This window comes from Protopterus annectens, chromosome 1.part1 (assembly GCF_019279795.1).
Source record: "Protopterus annectens isolate FY-2018-M chromosome 1.part1, PAN1.0, whole genome shotgun sequence".
Taxonomy (NCBI): Eukaryota; Metazoa; Chordata; order Ceratodontiformes; family Protopteridae; genus Protopterus; species Protopterus annectens.
This window is the reverse complement of record NC_056726.1, coordinates 1,855,094,921-1,855,111,667: the sequence shown is the minus strand read 5'-3', so window position 1 is coordinate 1,855,111,667 and position 16,747 is coordinate 1,855,094,921. Positions and strand designations below refer to the sequence as shown.

At 46.0% G+C, this 16,747-nt stretch overlaps 1 protein-coding gene across 1 annotated transcript in view; it reads right to left on the bottom strand.

Moving 5' to 3' along the window:
• The window catches only part of KIF6 (kinesin family member 6), a 4,303,753-nt gene that overhangs the window by 2,976,586 nt on the left and 1,310,420 nt on the right, over window positions 1-16,747 (bottom strand). The gene's annotated exons all lie outside the window — the stretch shown is intronic.

The following is a 16,747-nucleotide window of genomic DNA, read 5'->3' as shown; positions in this document are numbered from 1 at the left end:
AACACACACACACACACACATACACACAGAGTAAAAAATGATAATGAAAAAGATAAGCCAAAGCTCTCATTATAGCATAATGAGAAGTTATGTACCTACCATAACGTTCCACGTTAGTTGTCTTCTCTCACCTTCTTTCTTGCTGGATGGGTTCGGAGCCGATCCTCGGCTCCGACTCGGCCACTTACTAAAGCTCGAGAGCTAATTTTACCGGCTCGAGGCAACCCTACATCCCATGATGCTAGGCGATAACTACCCAGATCTCGTTTGGTAGCTAAAGAAAAATTATGCAATATAGTCCTCCAACTGGAGAGGAGGAGGAAAAAGGGAATAATCCCGCCAAAGAAACCAATCTAATCTAGTGACACTAGGACAAGCTATCTGGCTGGAAATGCTAGATCAGGACTCTTCAAGGAAGAGGAACAATCTTCTCGGTCTGTCCAGGCTAGGGGGATGGTGGGCGGGACGCAAGAAAGAAGGCGAGAGAAGACAACTAACATGGAACGTTATGGTAGGTACATAACTTCTCAATGTTAAGTTGTCAATCTCGCCTTCATTCTTGCTGGATGGGACCGCGTCCCTAGCACCTTCATCCTGGGTGGCTCAATGGAACAGACTCGAGAACGGTGGAACCAAAATTTGCCCTGTTTCTGGAGGCCAAGTCCAATTTGTAATGCGAAACAAAGGTAGGAGGAGAGGCCCATGTGGCTGCTGCACAAATAGTGTCTATTGGTAGTCTAGCTTGAAAAGCTGTAGATGTAGCTAGTGCTCTAGTTGAATGGGCTTTTGGCCTAGAAGTCAACTCTCTACCTCTGAGTTGATAAATACATGTAATCACAGAAGACAGCCACCTAGACAGGGTTACCTTAGATACCGGAAGGCCTTTCCTGTTCTCTGCATACGATAAAAACAGTTGATCAGATTTCCTGATTTGTTTGGTTCTGTCCAAATAATACCGGAGCTGGCGATGAACATCCAGATAATGTAATTTTTGCTCCGCTCTATTAGTATAATTTGGGAAAAAAACTGGGAGATCAATAGATTGATTTAAGTTTGTCTGCAACGCCACCTTGGGTAAGAAAGACTGATTAGTCCTTAGAGAATCTCTGTCTTTGTGGCAGATTAAGTAGGGAGGACGAATGCAGAGGGCATGAAGCTCAGATACTCTCCTAGCAGAAGTAATGGCGACTAGGAAGAGTGTCTTCCAGGAAAGAAATTTAAATGAACAGGAAGCCACAGGTTCAAAGGGGGGGGGGGAGAATAAAGGATGTTAAGACTAAATTTAGATCCCACTGTGGTGGAGGGTCTTTGATCGGAGGCTTAAGTAAAAATACACCTCTAAGGAATGCTTTGCAAAGCTTATGGGACATGATGTTGTGGTCCGACAAGCCTATATGAAAATTTGAAATGGCTGCCAACTGAACTTTTATTGTGGAGGAAGAAGATCCTGAGTGAAAAATTTCAGCTAGGAAGTCCAAGACCGAATGAATCGGAGCAGTAAAGGGATCTATATTTCTAGCTTTTGCCCAGAAGGAGAAACATTGCCATTTACTAGTGTAAATCCTTCTGGTGGAAGATATAAGGGAAGCTACTATGATATCCCAGACGGGATTAGAAATCATAGGAAGCCTGGCTAGGGACGGAAGTGGAGCAACCAAGCAGTGAGGTTGAGCGAAGGTATGGATTGGTGCAGCTGCCCCGACTGGTGGGTCAGAAGATCTGGAACCGGGTCCAGATGCCAAGGCTGTACCAAAAGATAACGATGCAAGAACGGAAACCATATCTGTCGAGGCCAATAAGGGGCAATGATAATCATCTTGGCTCTCAAGGCGGTTGCTTTCTGAATTACTTGTGGTATTAGAGGAAAAGGTGGAAAAGCATAGAAAAGTCCCCGGGGCCAATCTTGGACTAGAGCGTCTCTGGGGGGATGGCCTGGAAGGGGGAAGAGGATGAAGAAGTCGGGGCATTTGCTGTTTTGAGGTGTAGCAAAAAGATCGCAGCAAAGAAGGCCCCACTTCTGAAAAATCTCTTCCGTCACAGATTGTTTGAGAGACCACTCGTGAGGCATGAGAATAGCTCTGCTCAACCTGTCCGCTATGATGTTGGACTTCCCAGGGATATGCGTTGCTATCAGAAACCGCTGAGAAGAGATTGCCCACTGCCAAAGTCTGAGTGCCTCTCGACACAGGGGATAGGACTTGGTTCCGCCCTGCTTGTTGATATACCACACTACGGACATATTGTCCATTTGGATTGCAATAGTCCCCAGGGGAAGAGTCATGGAGGGCTTGCAACGTTAAAAGCACTGCTCTCATCTCCAGGACATTTATATGCAGGTGGCATTCAAAAGGTTGCCAAGTGCCATGGACCATCCTGCCCTGAAAATGCCCCCCCCCCACCCGATCAGGGAGACATCCGATGTAACAGTGGCGACCAGGGAGGGAGGAACAAAGGGTCTGCCTTGATGGACTTGAGGGGACAATATCCACCAGGACAGATGCCTTTTGCAAGCTGGAGTTATGATCTTGTGATGCATAGGGAGTCGTTGAAAAGACCATTGGGCGAAAAGCATCCACTGTAGGAGACGCATGTAAAAGCGGGCAAGGGGAAGAAGTGTTATAGCGGCCGCCATAAGACCCAATACTTTTAGGACATACCTGGCCTGAATTTTGTCGCCCTGAAGAACATGGATGTGGTTTTGAATATCTAAGACCCTTTGATCTGTTAACTTTGCTGAAAGTTGTACGGTGTCCAAATTGGCGCCTATAAAGGTAATAGATTGACAAGGCGACAAGGCAGATTTTTCAAAATTTATAGAGATTCCTAGCCCTCTGCAAATGTGAATGGTGTAATCTCTGACTTGGAGAAGTTGATGCCTGGTGGTGGCAGTGAGGAGCCAGTTGTCTAGATATGGAAACACCTGGAATCCTTGATGTCTCAGGTGAGCCGTAACCGCTGCCATACATTTGGTGAACACTCTGGGGGCTGTAGTGAGACCAAAGGGCAGGGCTCTGAATTGGTAGTGACTGGCTCCCAGCCGAAAGCGGAGAAACCTTCTGGAGCGCCTGTGAATTTTGATGTGATAGTACGCATCCTGAAGCTCCACGGAGCACATCCAATTGTCCTTGCCCACAAAGGGTAGAATGGACTGTAACGTGACCATCTGGAATCTTGTTCTCTTTACAAACTTGTTTAGTTTGCTGAGATCTAATATTGGTCTCCAGTCCCCTGTCTTTTTCGGTACCAAAAAGAACCTTGAGTAGATTCCGGATCCTAATTGGTCTGCTGGGACTGGCTGGATGGCTCTTTTTGCTAGCAGTTTTGAAATCTCTGGTACTGCTAGTTCCCTTAGACCGGGTGAAACATCTGGAAGGGTTCCCTTTTGCTGTAGTGGGGTTTGGATAAAGGGAATTTTGTAACCCTCGGATATGATCGACTGTACCCATTTGTCTTGAGTAAGGGAAAGCCAGGCTTTTGGGTACAGCGACAATCTTCCCCCAACTGCCTCCGAAGGTGGACAATCAGGCAACATCTCAGGGATGCTGGAAGGGTTTGTCAGAGATAGGCTCCCTGCTACCCTGATTCTGCGAACCCCCTCTGCCCCTAGGGTGGCATCTGTTGTTGTTACCCCCTCTGCCTCTGGGGGTAAACTGACCTTGTGCGTCAGGCAAGACTCCTTGAGATTTGCGGAACCACATTTTCCCACCCTTCTGACCCTTAGGGTATGGTCTTGAAGGGGTGGAGAAACAGACTCCTATGGCAGAAAGAGTCTTGCCATCTTGTTCGCTTCTGGTCAAGGTGTCTTTCACTTGAGGTCCAAACAAGGTCGAACCATCAAAGGGGGAATTTGTGAAGGACGCCTTGAAGGGGTCTGCAAAATTACAAAGCCGCATCCAGGCATGACGTCTTAATGCCACTCCTGTGCCTGCGCCCCTACTCGCTCCATCGGCTGCATATGAAATGAGCCGCATGGAGGAGTTAACAATAGAGTTTAGGGTTCCTAGCTGTGAGTTAATTTTATCCTGGGACCCAGCAGCTGACGGATCCTGTAAAACTTCTCCCAACTCTTTGAGAACATCTCTCTGAAGGTGGGTGAAGTGACACAAGTAATTCAGCGACTGCATGGCAAAGGTCGCTGAAGAAAACATCCGCTTACCATACCTATCCATAGTCCTAGAATCCTTGTTAGGAGGATGGATAGTTACTGAAGGATCGGCTTGTTCCTTCTTGGTGGCTGCAGCCACCACCATGGCATCAACCGGGACACCTTTTCTCAAAAATTGCCTATCAGCTGGGATCGTAATGAATTTAGAAGGCCTTCGAGGAGTGGGTTCCACCGAATCCGGGGCCATCCACGCCTTCCGAGCCACCACATCCATAAGGGGGTCGAAAGGCGGAGACACCCAGGAGGTGGAGGGTCGAGAACCAAACGCCTCCAGGTAAACAGACTCGTCCTCGGAAGGATTAAGGGAAGGCCAGTTCCCCCTCTGCTTAAGGATTTCAAGGATGTCTGAGAAAGAGACATCCTCAGAGGAGGACCTTGGGGATCTCTCCAACTCATCCAAGTCGGTATCGGATGTAATAGACTCGGGGGAGCCCAGATGTTTCCTCTTACATGTCCTCTTACGCGGAGGCTCACCTGACGGGTCAAGAGAAGCCTCGGAAGAGGAAGATATTCCCAGTGGGAAAACCTGAGGCATTGGATCTCTGAGCCCGGGAGCAAGAGAGTGGGAAGAGATGTCAGCAGGCACTGTAGTGGGAGGAGCTGATGGAACTGACCGTTGACTATGCCCTGGGGCTAGTACACTCCTCATCACCTCGAAGACTCCCCCATCAGAGAGGCCAGAGGGCTCCCGCTCCGAAGAGGTAGGAACCCCAGACCGCACCGACAGGGACGGCTCCAAGGCCAATGTCGGGGCCGAGCTCTCCAGCGCCGATGCTCCGAGAGGGAGAAAGGGGTCGGACAAGGGTCCGATGCCACTCACCCCCTCGGAGCCGGCGAGAGAGACCAGATGCCCGGATCCCTCCAATGAAGGCATCAAGGAGGAGATCGGAGCAGAGGATGACAGAGCCAAAGGGGGAGGTATCGGCTCCGACGCCACAACAGTCACGGCTCCGAACTCTGGGGGGAGAGTCGAAGGAGGAATAATAGGTGGATTTTTAATAGCTACCGTCTGTTGAGACGGGCTACGGAGCATTTGGGCCAATGCCTGAGACTTTAATAGCCTACTCACCACTCTCTCAATGTCATGGTCAGAAAGCCTGGACAACCGAGAAGATCGGCTCTGATGGCTCCGCTCAGAGAGCAGGGATGATCTCGGAGCCGAATGGATAGACTCCAACGATGGGGATCTTGACCTCTTTCTGGAGGTGGATGGAGCCAACGGAGCCGAGGATACGTCGGCCCCAGCCGGAGCCGACCATGAGTGCAAAGATTCAGCGGTATCGGCGCCGAGTGGAGCCGATATTGGAAGCTGTGACACAGAAGGATCGGCTCAGGCCGGAGCCGATCTTGTCACAGAAAGTGAGCCAGCAGCCGACGGCTTGGGACTCGGAGCCGACGGCTTTGCTGGCTTCGAGGGCTTCCCCGGCGCAGACGTAGTCAGGGAGCTCTCGGGCTTTAACAAGCCCCTCAATATTAATTTGTTCCTTAGCTCCTGCAGGACTCTTGGGCTGAATGCGTGGCACACAGAACAAGAGTCCTGCAGGTGCAGGGGTCCCAGGCAGTAAACATAAGAAGTGTGACCGTCTGTCAGAGATATTTTCTGACAGCACGAGTCACACTTCTTGAAGCCTGAGACCTTTGTGTCCTTCGACATAACAGTGTCGAGGGAGCACCAGAGTAAAAAAACACACACAAACACCCAATCCAAATATAAATAATAAAAAACAGGGATACTAACACACCCAAACACTCCACAGAATCCCTGACAAGAATTTGGAAAGGGGCAGGCTTACGGCCTAACCTAGGGGAAGGGATATATAACTGGGATAAGGGAAATACAGGTACTAACGGGGAATAGGGTTTAAAATTAACCATTGCAAGTTAAAACAATAAAAGGAGTGGAACTAAGACAAAAAAGGGTGACTAAAAGTCTGAAATTTGAAAACTTACCAAGAGCCGGTAAAAACGCACCTCGCAAGCGAAAGCGGCAAACGAGATCTGGGTAGTTATCGCCTAGCATCATGGGATATAGGGTTGCCTCAAGCCGGTAAAATTAGCTCTCGAGCTTTAATAAGCGGCCAAGTCGCAGCCGAGGATCGGCTCTGAACCCATCCAGCAAGAATGAAGGCGAGATTGACAACTTAACATCCATCTATTAATCATTAAGGCTAAATAACTTGTGTGAGGGTCAATTTGAGGTGGTTGGGAGAGAGGGAGGTAGAGGGATGGGGGTTAGGGTTCAAGTAGGGGCATGGCAAGGGCAAATCCAAGGGTCAGCTAGATAGATTTTAGTTCTTTTTTGAAAGAGTTGGTATGAGTAATCTTTCTTAAGGTGGGTGGGAGTTTGTTCCAATTTTGAGATACTGGATATTTATATAACAGTGCTCCTATAACCTTATTGGGTTTATATACTTGGAGAAGATGTTGGTCAGTGCATCGGGGAGGGCGTGTGCGTGTGTTGAAAGATATGAGGTTGGTTGGTGAGGGGCAGGCATTGGGTTTGTTGAGTAGAAAGTGAGTAGTATGAAGTTGATAAAACTGAAGTAGGTAGGGGAATTCAAGCCACTCTAGGTGCTTCAGAGCCAGGAGTTGGTGAGATGTATGTGGTAGGTTTGCTGCAAATCTGGCAAGTTTATGGTATGTTTGTTCCAGCTAAGTGGTTAATGAGGACTGCAGGTTGGTAAGGATTGGGGCAGCATATAGTAGACTGTGGAGTAAATAAGCTTGGGCCAGGGATACACTTAAAGGCATTTACTATTTTGATATAGGAAACTCGAATTTTTGCTTGTTTTTTTAATAGACTATTGGATGTGGAGGTCGAGTTTTAGTTCATCATCTATTGTCATACAGAGTAGCTTAGCTTGAGGTTCAACATTTATGGTGGTGTTATTTAAGGAAGAGATGGAGAAGGTAGGTTTGAAGTGAGAGAGGGATTTCGGAAGAAAGAGTAAGAGTTTAGCTTTTTTAGGATTAAGAATAAGCTGGTTTTCAGTGAGCCATATTTCAACAAAGATAAATGAGTCTTGAGCATGAAGCCAAGAAATACTTTCAGAAGAGGAAATGAGAGCTGAATAGTCTGCATACTGTATAAGAAAGGAGTGAGGGCAGGAGGTGTGGAGATCATTGTTGAAAATATTGAAAAGAAGGGGTCCCAGGATGGAGCCCTGAGGAATGCCTGTATGAATGGGGAGGAAAGGGGATCAGGAGGAGTGCCATCTTACTGATTGCATTCTATCTGAGATGCAACTGGAAAACCATTCAAGGGTAGCGGCTGAGAGATTAACGTTGGCATTTATCTTTGACCAGGTCTTTGCAGTAGTCAGAAAATCCCTAGAGCATATGGTTGCAGTCTCAAACCATTTACATTTCGAAGAAAACACAACCATAAAATGCAGCTACCAGTGTGCTTTCCTACAATGAGCACCATGGTGTATAGGGATAAACCCCTGGCTATGGCCTAAACGACACTAGTTCAAGTAGCAGCTGGGGTGACTGAGGCACAGGCAAGAAGGAGATGTGCATGCCCCTCCAGCTTGGAAAGGTATGTGCTCAAATATACCTCACAGTTGATCCCTAGTGAGAGCGGGAGGTAAGGAGGAGGTACTGTCCTGAGGGCAGCAGGAGCACTGCCAAGTTGCTGCAGAGGTGGGGCAATATGTGAGCATGCAATTGCGTATCTGGCCCTGGATATTACGAGACCATGCAAAAAGAAAGGATGGTAAGGCATGGAAAAACACTACCTGGCAGCAAGATGACACTTCCCAGGCACCTCACTAGCCCCAAACATGGATTTGAGTTAGCCTAGGGGGAGAAAAAAAAAGCTCAGCAGACCTGGTGGACAAGGGGAAGTCCGGGGGGGGGGGGTGGAAGAAGTTATGTACTCACCATAATGTCCCATCTGTATTGTCCATTTTCATTCTTCCTCATCCAATGGGTTTGGATCCCACTCAGACATTATAATAGCTCGTGGTAACCTAAAAACTCTCGAGCTTCTCCCTTACCCATAATGCACCCTTCCTAAGTACCTCAGATCTTGTCTACTAATAGAAGTAAGTGGAAATATCAGAAGTATACAAGGAGGCCATATCTGGAGCTCAGGAGAAGGTAAGTTCCCAACCAATACTACCCGTTCAACTAGGAGTTCAAAGGCAGAGGGCAGGCAGGTGGTGAGATGAGGAAGAATGAAAATGGACAACAAAGACGGAACTTTATGGTGAGTACAATACTTCTTTATCTGATGTTGTCAATTTCCGTTCTGTCCTCAACCTATGGAACAGAGTCCCCAGCTTGGGTGGACTCAGAGAAAGAGGTTCCTCAGCACCATTGAACCGAATGATGATCTACCCCTGGAGAACATATCTAATTTGCAGTGAGTAACAAAAATATGAGGAGTAGCTCAGGCTGCTGCTGTACACATTTCACCTCTCCCTCCCTTTCAGGCCCTAGTTTGAAAAACAGATGGTCTTGTAAGAATTTTGGCAATGGCATGCCATGCCCAAAAGGGCATAAATGAAAGTAATGCAACTGGTAGGCCATCTGAACATGGTAACTTTGATGACTGGTTTACCTAACCTAACATCTGAGAAAGAAACAAACAGTTGATCAGATTTCCTGAAATCCTTAATTCTATGAAGGTAAAAATGTAACTGTCTGTGAACATCTAACAAATATAACAAGTATTCACTTTGTTCTCAATTTTGGAAAAACTGCTGGTAAATTGATGGACTGTTTGATACTCATGTCTGATACAACTTTCAGTAAAAAGGTTTAATTAGTATGGAGAGATACTCTGTCTTGTGAAAAATCAAATATGCTGGCTTGGAAGATAAGGCTTGAATTTCAGAAATTCTTCTTGCATATGTTAGGGCAACCAAGAAGAGTCATCCAAGAAAGAAATTTGAGATCACACTTAGCTGCTTGTTCGAAAGGTGGGTGCATAATACCCTGCAGCACTAAATTCAGGTCCCAAGGGAGAGTAGGATCTTTATATGGGGGCTTCAAAAGGAGAGTTCCTTTTAAAAATGCTTTGCAGAGTTTATGAGAAGCAAGTGAGGAACCCTGGAAACCAATGTAAAAATTGGATATTGCTGCCAGCTGAACTTTGATAGTTGAAGAAGAGGACCCTTCATTGAAAAGTTGGGCTAAAAAGTTAAGAATATCATGAGTTTGGCTAGGCTTGTAAAGGCTCCAGGGCCATTACCCTAGTACACACCCATGAACCTAAGAATTGGGGCAGAGAAGGGATCAATATTATTCTGTAATGACCAGTGAATGAATCTTTTCCATTTACTGGAATACATCTTATGTGTAGATGGCCTATAAGCAGACATGAGTATATTTTAAACTGGAGAGGAGACCATAGGTTGTCTGGCTATTAGTGGAATTGGAGAAGCCAGGCTGTCAGCCTGAGATTGGGTATGTCTGGATGAATCATGACCGTCAGGTGAGACAGGAGGTCTGGAGTTGGATCAAGAATCTATGGTTGCTGAAGTAAGGCCATAAAAAGTGGAACCAAATATGTCGAGGCCAATATGGTGCAATGATGATTACTCTGCTCTTCAACACAGTCACTCTCTATAGAAACTTTGTGATTAATTGAGATGAGGGAAAGGCATAAAGGAGATCAGAAGGTCAAATGTGAAGAAGAGCTTCCCTTGGTGACTCATTGCTTATGGAGATCAGGGCAAAGTAGTTGCTGCACTTTTTGTTTCGGAAGCAAAAAGATTGCAGCAAGGCTGACCCCATTGCCGAAGTATCTTTTCCATCACATTCTGATTGAGGGATCATTCATGGGGTAAAAGAATGCACCTACTCAGTTTGTCTGCTATCACAATGGACTTCCCTGGAATATTAGTTACTATGAGATAGTGGTTGGAAGAGATCACCCCAGTCAGAGCTTCTCGACACATAGGGTAGGATTTGGTTCCTCTTTGTTTGTTGATAAGACTACTGACATGTTGTCTGATTGAATTGCAATTGTTCCTAAGAGAAAAGCACCTTGGAAAGCCTGCAACACTAAAACCACTGCTTTCATCTATAGAACATTAATATGCAAATTGGCCTCTGTGGGGGACTAAGTGTACTGTTTTGCCCAGAAAATGCCCCCCCACCCCCACCCTGGCTGGGAAGCATCCATGGTCACTGTGGCCTTGGGCTGGGGACAAACGGGCAGCCTTCTAGTATCTGATCTGAATGAATCCACCATTTGAGATCTTTTTTGCAAATATTGGCGATTCTTATTTGAGTCGACACTGCCAACAGCCATTACCGAATTCTCATTTGAAGTCTGGTCAGCGGAAATAACATTATTGCTATTGCCATGAAACCTAAAGCCTGAAGAACCAGGCAAGCTGAAATTTTGTCGCTGCATATTATCCTTGTGACTTGCGACCTGACTATTTCGAACCTAGGAGGAGTCAGGCTATTGTCTCTTTTGTGTTTAAAATTACTCCTATGAGGTTTAAACTTTGAGTAGGTTTCAGTGGGTTCTTATTAGATGACCGAAGATGCATTCTTTCAAATGCGTTTTGGTCTAACTTGAAAAGACGAAAAGGCAAAATGACGAAACGGCATATAAGCGAATTTTTCCCCTGGGAAAGAAATCGCTTGGCCGCATCCGTTACTTTGCTGTTTTTGTCACTTCGTCGGACTTGGTATATTTAAGTAGGGGGGTGTGGGGGGAAAGCCCTCCACTTTATGTTATGTTTACGTGTTTTCTATTTTTTTGAAAAAGCGACATTTTTCCCTTGGAAAGAAATCGCTGTTCTAAGCGTTCAAGTTTGTAAGCTTTCGCTTACATGGGGTCGATAAATCATCGTTTGCTTTTCTAACCATTTGATGATTTAATATAGACCCGGCTTCAGATATGATTTCTTGTAGTTTATTGTTATCCCTAGACAGAAACAGGTCTAGAGAACGCTGCCTCTTACCTCGAACAGTTGATGGCTGGTAAGGGTGGAAATGAGCCAGTTGTCTAGATACTGAAACACCCAGAATCCATGCAGTCTCAAGTGAGCTGCCACTACTGCCATGTACTTGGTAAATACCCTGGGGGCTGTGGTGAGACCAAAGGGCATTACTCTGAACTGATAATGACTGGCTCCTAGCCAGAAGCGTAAGCACCTCCTGGATCATTTGTTAATTTCTATCTGATAATGTGCATCCTGAAGGTCTATAGAGCACATCCAGTCATCCTTTTCCAGAAATAGAAGAATGGGCTGAACCGTGACCATCCAGAATTTGTTTTGAACTGACTTGCTCAAGTTGCTGAGTTCCAATACTGGTTTCCAGTTCCCTGTTTTCTTTGGCACTAAAAATAATATTGAGTATCCTTTTTGGTCTGATGAGACCTCTTGGATGACTCATTTTTCTAGCAGTTTTTGCACCTGAATAGCTGCTTGTTCCCTTTGAATGGGTGGAACATCTGGGATTTTTTTGCATCAGGAGGAGGAAGGGAAAAGGGTATTATATAACCCCTGGAAATTATCCTCTGCACCCAAGTATCTGATGTTATATCAAGCCAGGACCTCTGGTGCAAGTATAGTCAACTCCCGATTGCCTTCAGAGTATGGCAATCAGGCCTCCGTTCAGGAGCACTGGAAAGACCTGACAAAGGAAGAATCTGTGAACCCTTGGTTTTGTGGGCCTCCTATGCTGCAAGGGTGGTGTCTACCATTCGAGTTTCCCCCTCTGCCCCTAGGGGAACTACTGCCATGTGTGTCTTGAAATGACTTTTGGGATTTTCTGAACCACAATTTCCCACTACTCCACTGATTCCTTCAGAAGGATCTCTGAGGAGTGGAGAAACATATATCCAGGGCAGAAAAGGTCTTTCCATCTTTCTCACACCTGGACAATGTTTTACCTTAGGGCCAAATAAGGATATGCTGTCAAAAGGAGCACTGACAAACGTAGACTTGAATGGCTCCACACAAAGTCACACAAGAACATCCACCTCCTGATGGCAATGCCTGAACCTACTGCTACACTCGTCCCTTGTGAAATGCACCTCATAGAAGAGTTAGAAATAGATTAGAGGGTAGCCAACTACAACATAACCAAGACTTGTACTTCCTCAGATATGGATCCTGTAGGGTATCTGAAAGCTCTTTAATCAGATCCCTCTGTAACATAATGAAATCTGCCAGGTACTTGCAGGACCATAAGGAGAAGTTTGCTGAAGCACAGAAATGCTTTCCAAATCTGTCCATTCCCTGAGACTCCTTATTTGGGGGATGGATAGAGGGACTTTTCTCAGCTAGTTCCTGTTTCATGGCCATCACCATGACCATGGCATCTACAGGCACACCTTTTGTCCAGAATTGTTTATCCCCAGGAGGAGTAATTATTTTGTCTGGTCTCAGGGGAATTGGCTCAACAGTGTCAGGGGCCTTCCATGCCAGCTAAGAGATCAACTCAATGAGGCTGTCGGCAGACAGAGTCACCCAGGAGGTAGACAGGTGGGTACCAAAAGCCTCCAGGTACAGTGACTCCTCAGACAAAGGATTGTTGGGCTTCCAGTCACCTCTCTGTTTTAGGATTTCCAGGATGTCTCCAAAGACGACATCTTCAGCAGATGACTTTGGGGATCCTTTGCCCTCATCGAAGTCTGTGTCTTCGGTGATGAATTCCTCCAGGGAATCCAAGTGCTTCCTCTTGCACAGTCTCTTCTTAGGGATTTCCTTAGTGGGATGCTCTGGAGAGATCAGAAAAAATGGGAATGCCCTGCTGGGAAGCCTAGGGTTTAGGTACTTGCTGTCTCTGTGGAGAAAAGTTTAAAACTTTGTACTCAGAGATAACAGGGTTGGGGACTGAGGATCTGAGGAGGTAGGGACCATCTGAGCTGCTGAAGCAGACATGGCTCTCTCCAAAATCTCAAAGGCTGATCTCCGCTGAGAGAGACAGGACTCCAGATCCGAGAGGGTGAGCTTCTGGATCCTAGTCCCTTCCTGCTCCGAGGAAAATCCTCTTGAGGTAGAAGCCAAGGCCAACCTCATATGAGCCAAAGCCCCCAGGTGCAGGGATGGCTCTGAAAACTTCGGAGTTGATCCCACACCTTGGAACCGACTAGGCAACTATGACTCAGGGAGGTCTCTGGCTCCATCTGAGACAAAGAACTCAGAGCAAACAATGGATCCAATGATAAAGTCATCTTCAGGTCCAAAGCAGATGGAGCTGTGTAGCTTGGGCCCAAGAAATCTGAAGTTTCAAAAGAAGTCAGAGGAGGATGTAAGTACAGAACTCCTGACCTGACGCGGTAGGAGCCGAGGACATACATGGGATAGTCTGCACACAGAGAATCTTTCTCACCCAGTCTCTTCACATTTTCTTGGTCAAACTCCTAGAAGAATGGGTAACCATCAGAGAGGGAGATTGGGGCCTTTCCAGAAAGGAGAAGGCACTCTAAATGGATCTGGATCCAGTGGAGGAGAGAGGCAGACTATTGTAGCTTCATGGGAGAGGAAGCAGATATCTCCAACTGCTATCCCCTTTGGGTAAAATGGGGTCCCCACTAATTATCACATTAAGCAGGCAATCAGTCGTGAGGGATTTGGGCACCCAGGTTGACAGTAACCTGACTTGACCACCATGTTGCCTCCATTGTACAGAAGGCTTTCTACATGGCCCACCTCATAAGTAAGGATATTTCATCCAGGAACAAGAAAGTCATAACATCCCTTTACTCCTCCCTTATCAGACCCATTATTGAGTACAATGTCCCCTTCGGCATGTACCTCGCCAAGTACATGCAGCAGTTAGAGAGACCACAGAGGTTCCTGACCAGGAAAATCCAGGGTTTCAAACGCATATCCTATACAGATAGGCTAAAAGCCCTGTCTCCTCTAATCAGTCTCGTACAAACTGCTCAGAGGTGATCTGTGACTGGCATACAAGGCCGTCTCAGACTCAGCTTTGATGGAGTTGCTGTATATCCGTAAGTCAAACTCCACTCGCACAACCCACACGCAAGGTCTCAACCTGGTCTGTGACATTAATAGAACTTGTTGGTGGGATAGATTTGTGTCCCTGTGACTCTCCCACCTTTGGAATACACTTCCTTTCCATGTCAAGCAGAGTACCTCACTAGCCCTCTAACAGGAACCTGGATGAAGGGATGGAAAACAGAAAATATACCCCCTGGGATCCCACCTGTGTCTTTGCTGGACAGGGAAAACAGGTACTGACTTTGTGGCAACATGGGTGAAATTCTTGGCTAGACTTATAAGAGCCTCCTGGTCAATAGCCTAGTATCATCCTATGAACCTGTGAAGTAGTGTTCATGCATGCATATTAAAAACACAGCTCTGTATATCATACATATGCATATAAAAACACGACTCTGTACAGCACATAAATCAAATGATTTTCAAAGCTCTATCAAAAGAACAACACTTGGTTTTATGACTACTGGGAAACTATATAAAGAATATATGTAATACCTGAGAAGGAACCACAATACAACCTAAGTATACAAGTTTACCAGACTCAGTATGCATCAAGTACTCAGAGGATGGAGGGAGTCTGTTCTATAATAATAATGCTACTTGAGCATTTACTGTGTGGGTGGACTTATCACACAATTGTATTGTGTATGCCATTATGTCATTAGGATCACTGTTATAGGAAATTATGCGTAGGATTTGGAGAACACAAAAATAGAAGTTATGTTCTTACCATAACTTTCCATGTTAGTTGTCTTCTTCTCGCCTTCTTCTTGCTGGATGGGTTCGGAGCCGACCTTGGCTCCGACTCGGCCACTCTAAAAGCTTGAGAGTTGGTTCCACCGGCTCGAGGCTCCCCTTACATCCCACAATGCTAGGCGTGAGTTACCTCAGATCTCGTTTGTAAGCTAGGCCCAGCTTATAATAGTAACAGAATAACTATAAACAAAGTCCACCTCTATAAACCAGGGAGAAGAGAAGGGTGACCTACATCCTGATCCAGGAAAATATGCACAGCAGCATATACCTAAAGTAAGAGGTGGTAGAAAGAGAGGTCACAATCAAAACTCCTCTAGGTCTGTCCAGGCCAGGGGGAAGGAGGGTGGGACACAAGAAGGCGAGAAGAAGACAACTAACATGGAACGTTATGGTAAGAACATAACTTCTATATGTTAAGTTGTCTATCTCGCCTTCATTCTTGCTGGATGGGACCGCGTCCCTAGCACCTTGTCCCGGGTGGCCTAACGGAACAGACTCTTGAGAACAGTGGAACCAAAGTTAGCTCTATGCCTAGAAGCCAAATCCAACTTATAATGAGAAATGAAAGTGTGAGGAGTAGCCCAAGTAGCCGCTGCACAAATGGTGTCAATAGGCAGTCTGTCTTGGAAGGCTATAGAAGTAGCCAAAGCTCTGGTAGAATGGGCTTTATGTTTGTTAGGCAGCTTTTGGTGTCTAATTTCATAAACAAGGGAAATCAGAGATGTTAGCCATCTAGATAATGATACCTTTGAAACTGAAAGTCCCTTTCTGCCTTCTGCATAAGAGACAAACAGCTGGTCAGATTTTCTGAATTGTTTGGTTCTATCTAAATAGTACCTTAACTGACGATGAACATCTAGCCAATGCAATTTCTGCTCAGACCTGTTAGAATATTCTGGAAAAAACACAGGAAGGTCAATGCTTTGATTTAGGTTAGACGCCGAGGCTATCTTAGGTAAAAAGGACGGGTTGGTTCGTAAAGATACCTTGTCCTTATGGAACAACACATAAGGAGGTCGACAGCTGAGTGCATGAAGTTCCGAAACTCTTCTAGCTGAAGTAATAGCTACCAGAAAGAGTGTCTTCCATGATAGCAATTTTAAAGAACAGGAGGCTGCAGGTTCGAAAGGGGAAAGAATCAAAGAACTAAGAACTAAATTTAGGTCCCAAGGAGGAGGAGGATTTCTTATAGGAGGTCTGAGAAGAAAAACTCCCTTCAAAAATGCTTTGCAAAGCTTGTGGGACATTATGGCAGACTCTGAAATGCCCACATGAAAGTTAGAAATAGCTGCCAATTGAACTTTAAAAGTAGATGGAGATGAACCTGCATGGAAGAGTTCAGCTAGAAAATCAAGGACCATTTGGATGGAAGCAGTGAAAGGATCTATGTCCCTTCCTTGAGCCCAATAGGCGAAACGTTTCCACTTACTCAAATCTTTTGAGTGGAAGATTTATGGGAAGCTATCAAAATATCTCGGACAGAGTGAGATATTTGAGGAAGCCTGGCTAAGGTTGGAACTGGAGGAACCAAGCAGTGAGGTTCAGAGAGGGAAGGGAGCGATGAAACTGACCCGACTGATGGATCAAAAGATCTGGAGCTAGGTCCAGATGCCAAGGTCGCTCCAACAGAAAATGATGAAGAAAGGGGAACCAAACCTGTCGAGGCCAGTAAGGAGCAATGAGGATCAACGAGGCCTTCTGAGCGATAGCTTTCTGTATCACTTGAGAGATTAGTGGGAAGGGAGGAAATGCATACAGAAGTCCCCGGGGCCAAACTTGGACTAGAGCGTCTCTGCTGGGTTGGCCTGGTAACGGGAATAGGGTGAAATAATCTCTGCACTTGCTGTTTTGGGGAGTAGCAAAAAGGTCGCAGCAAGGCTGA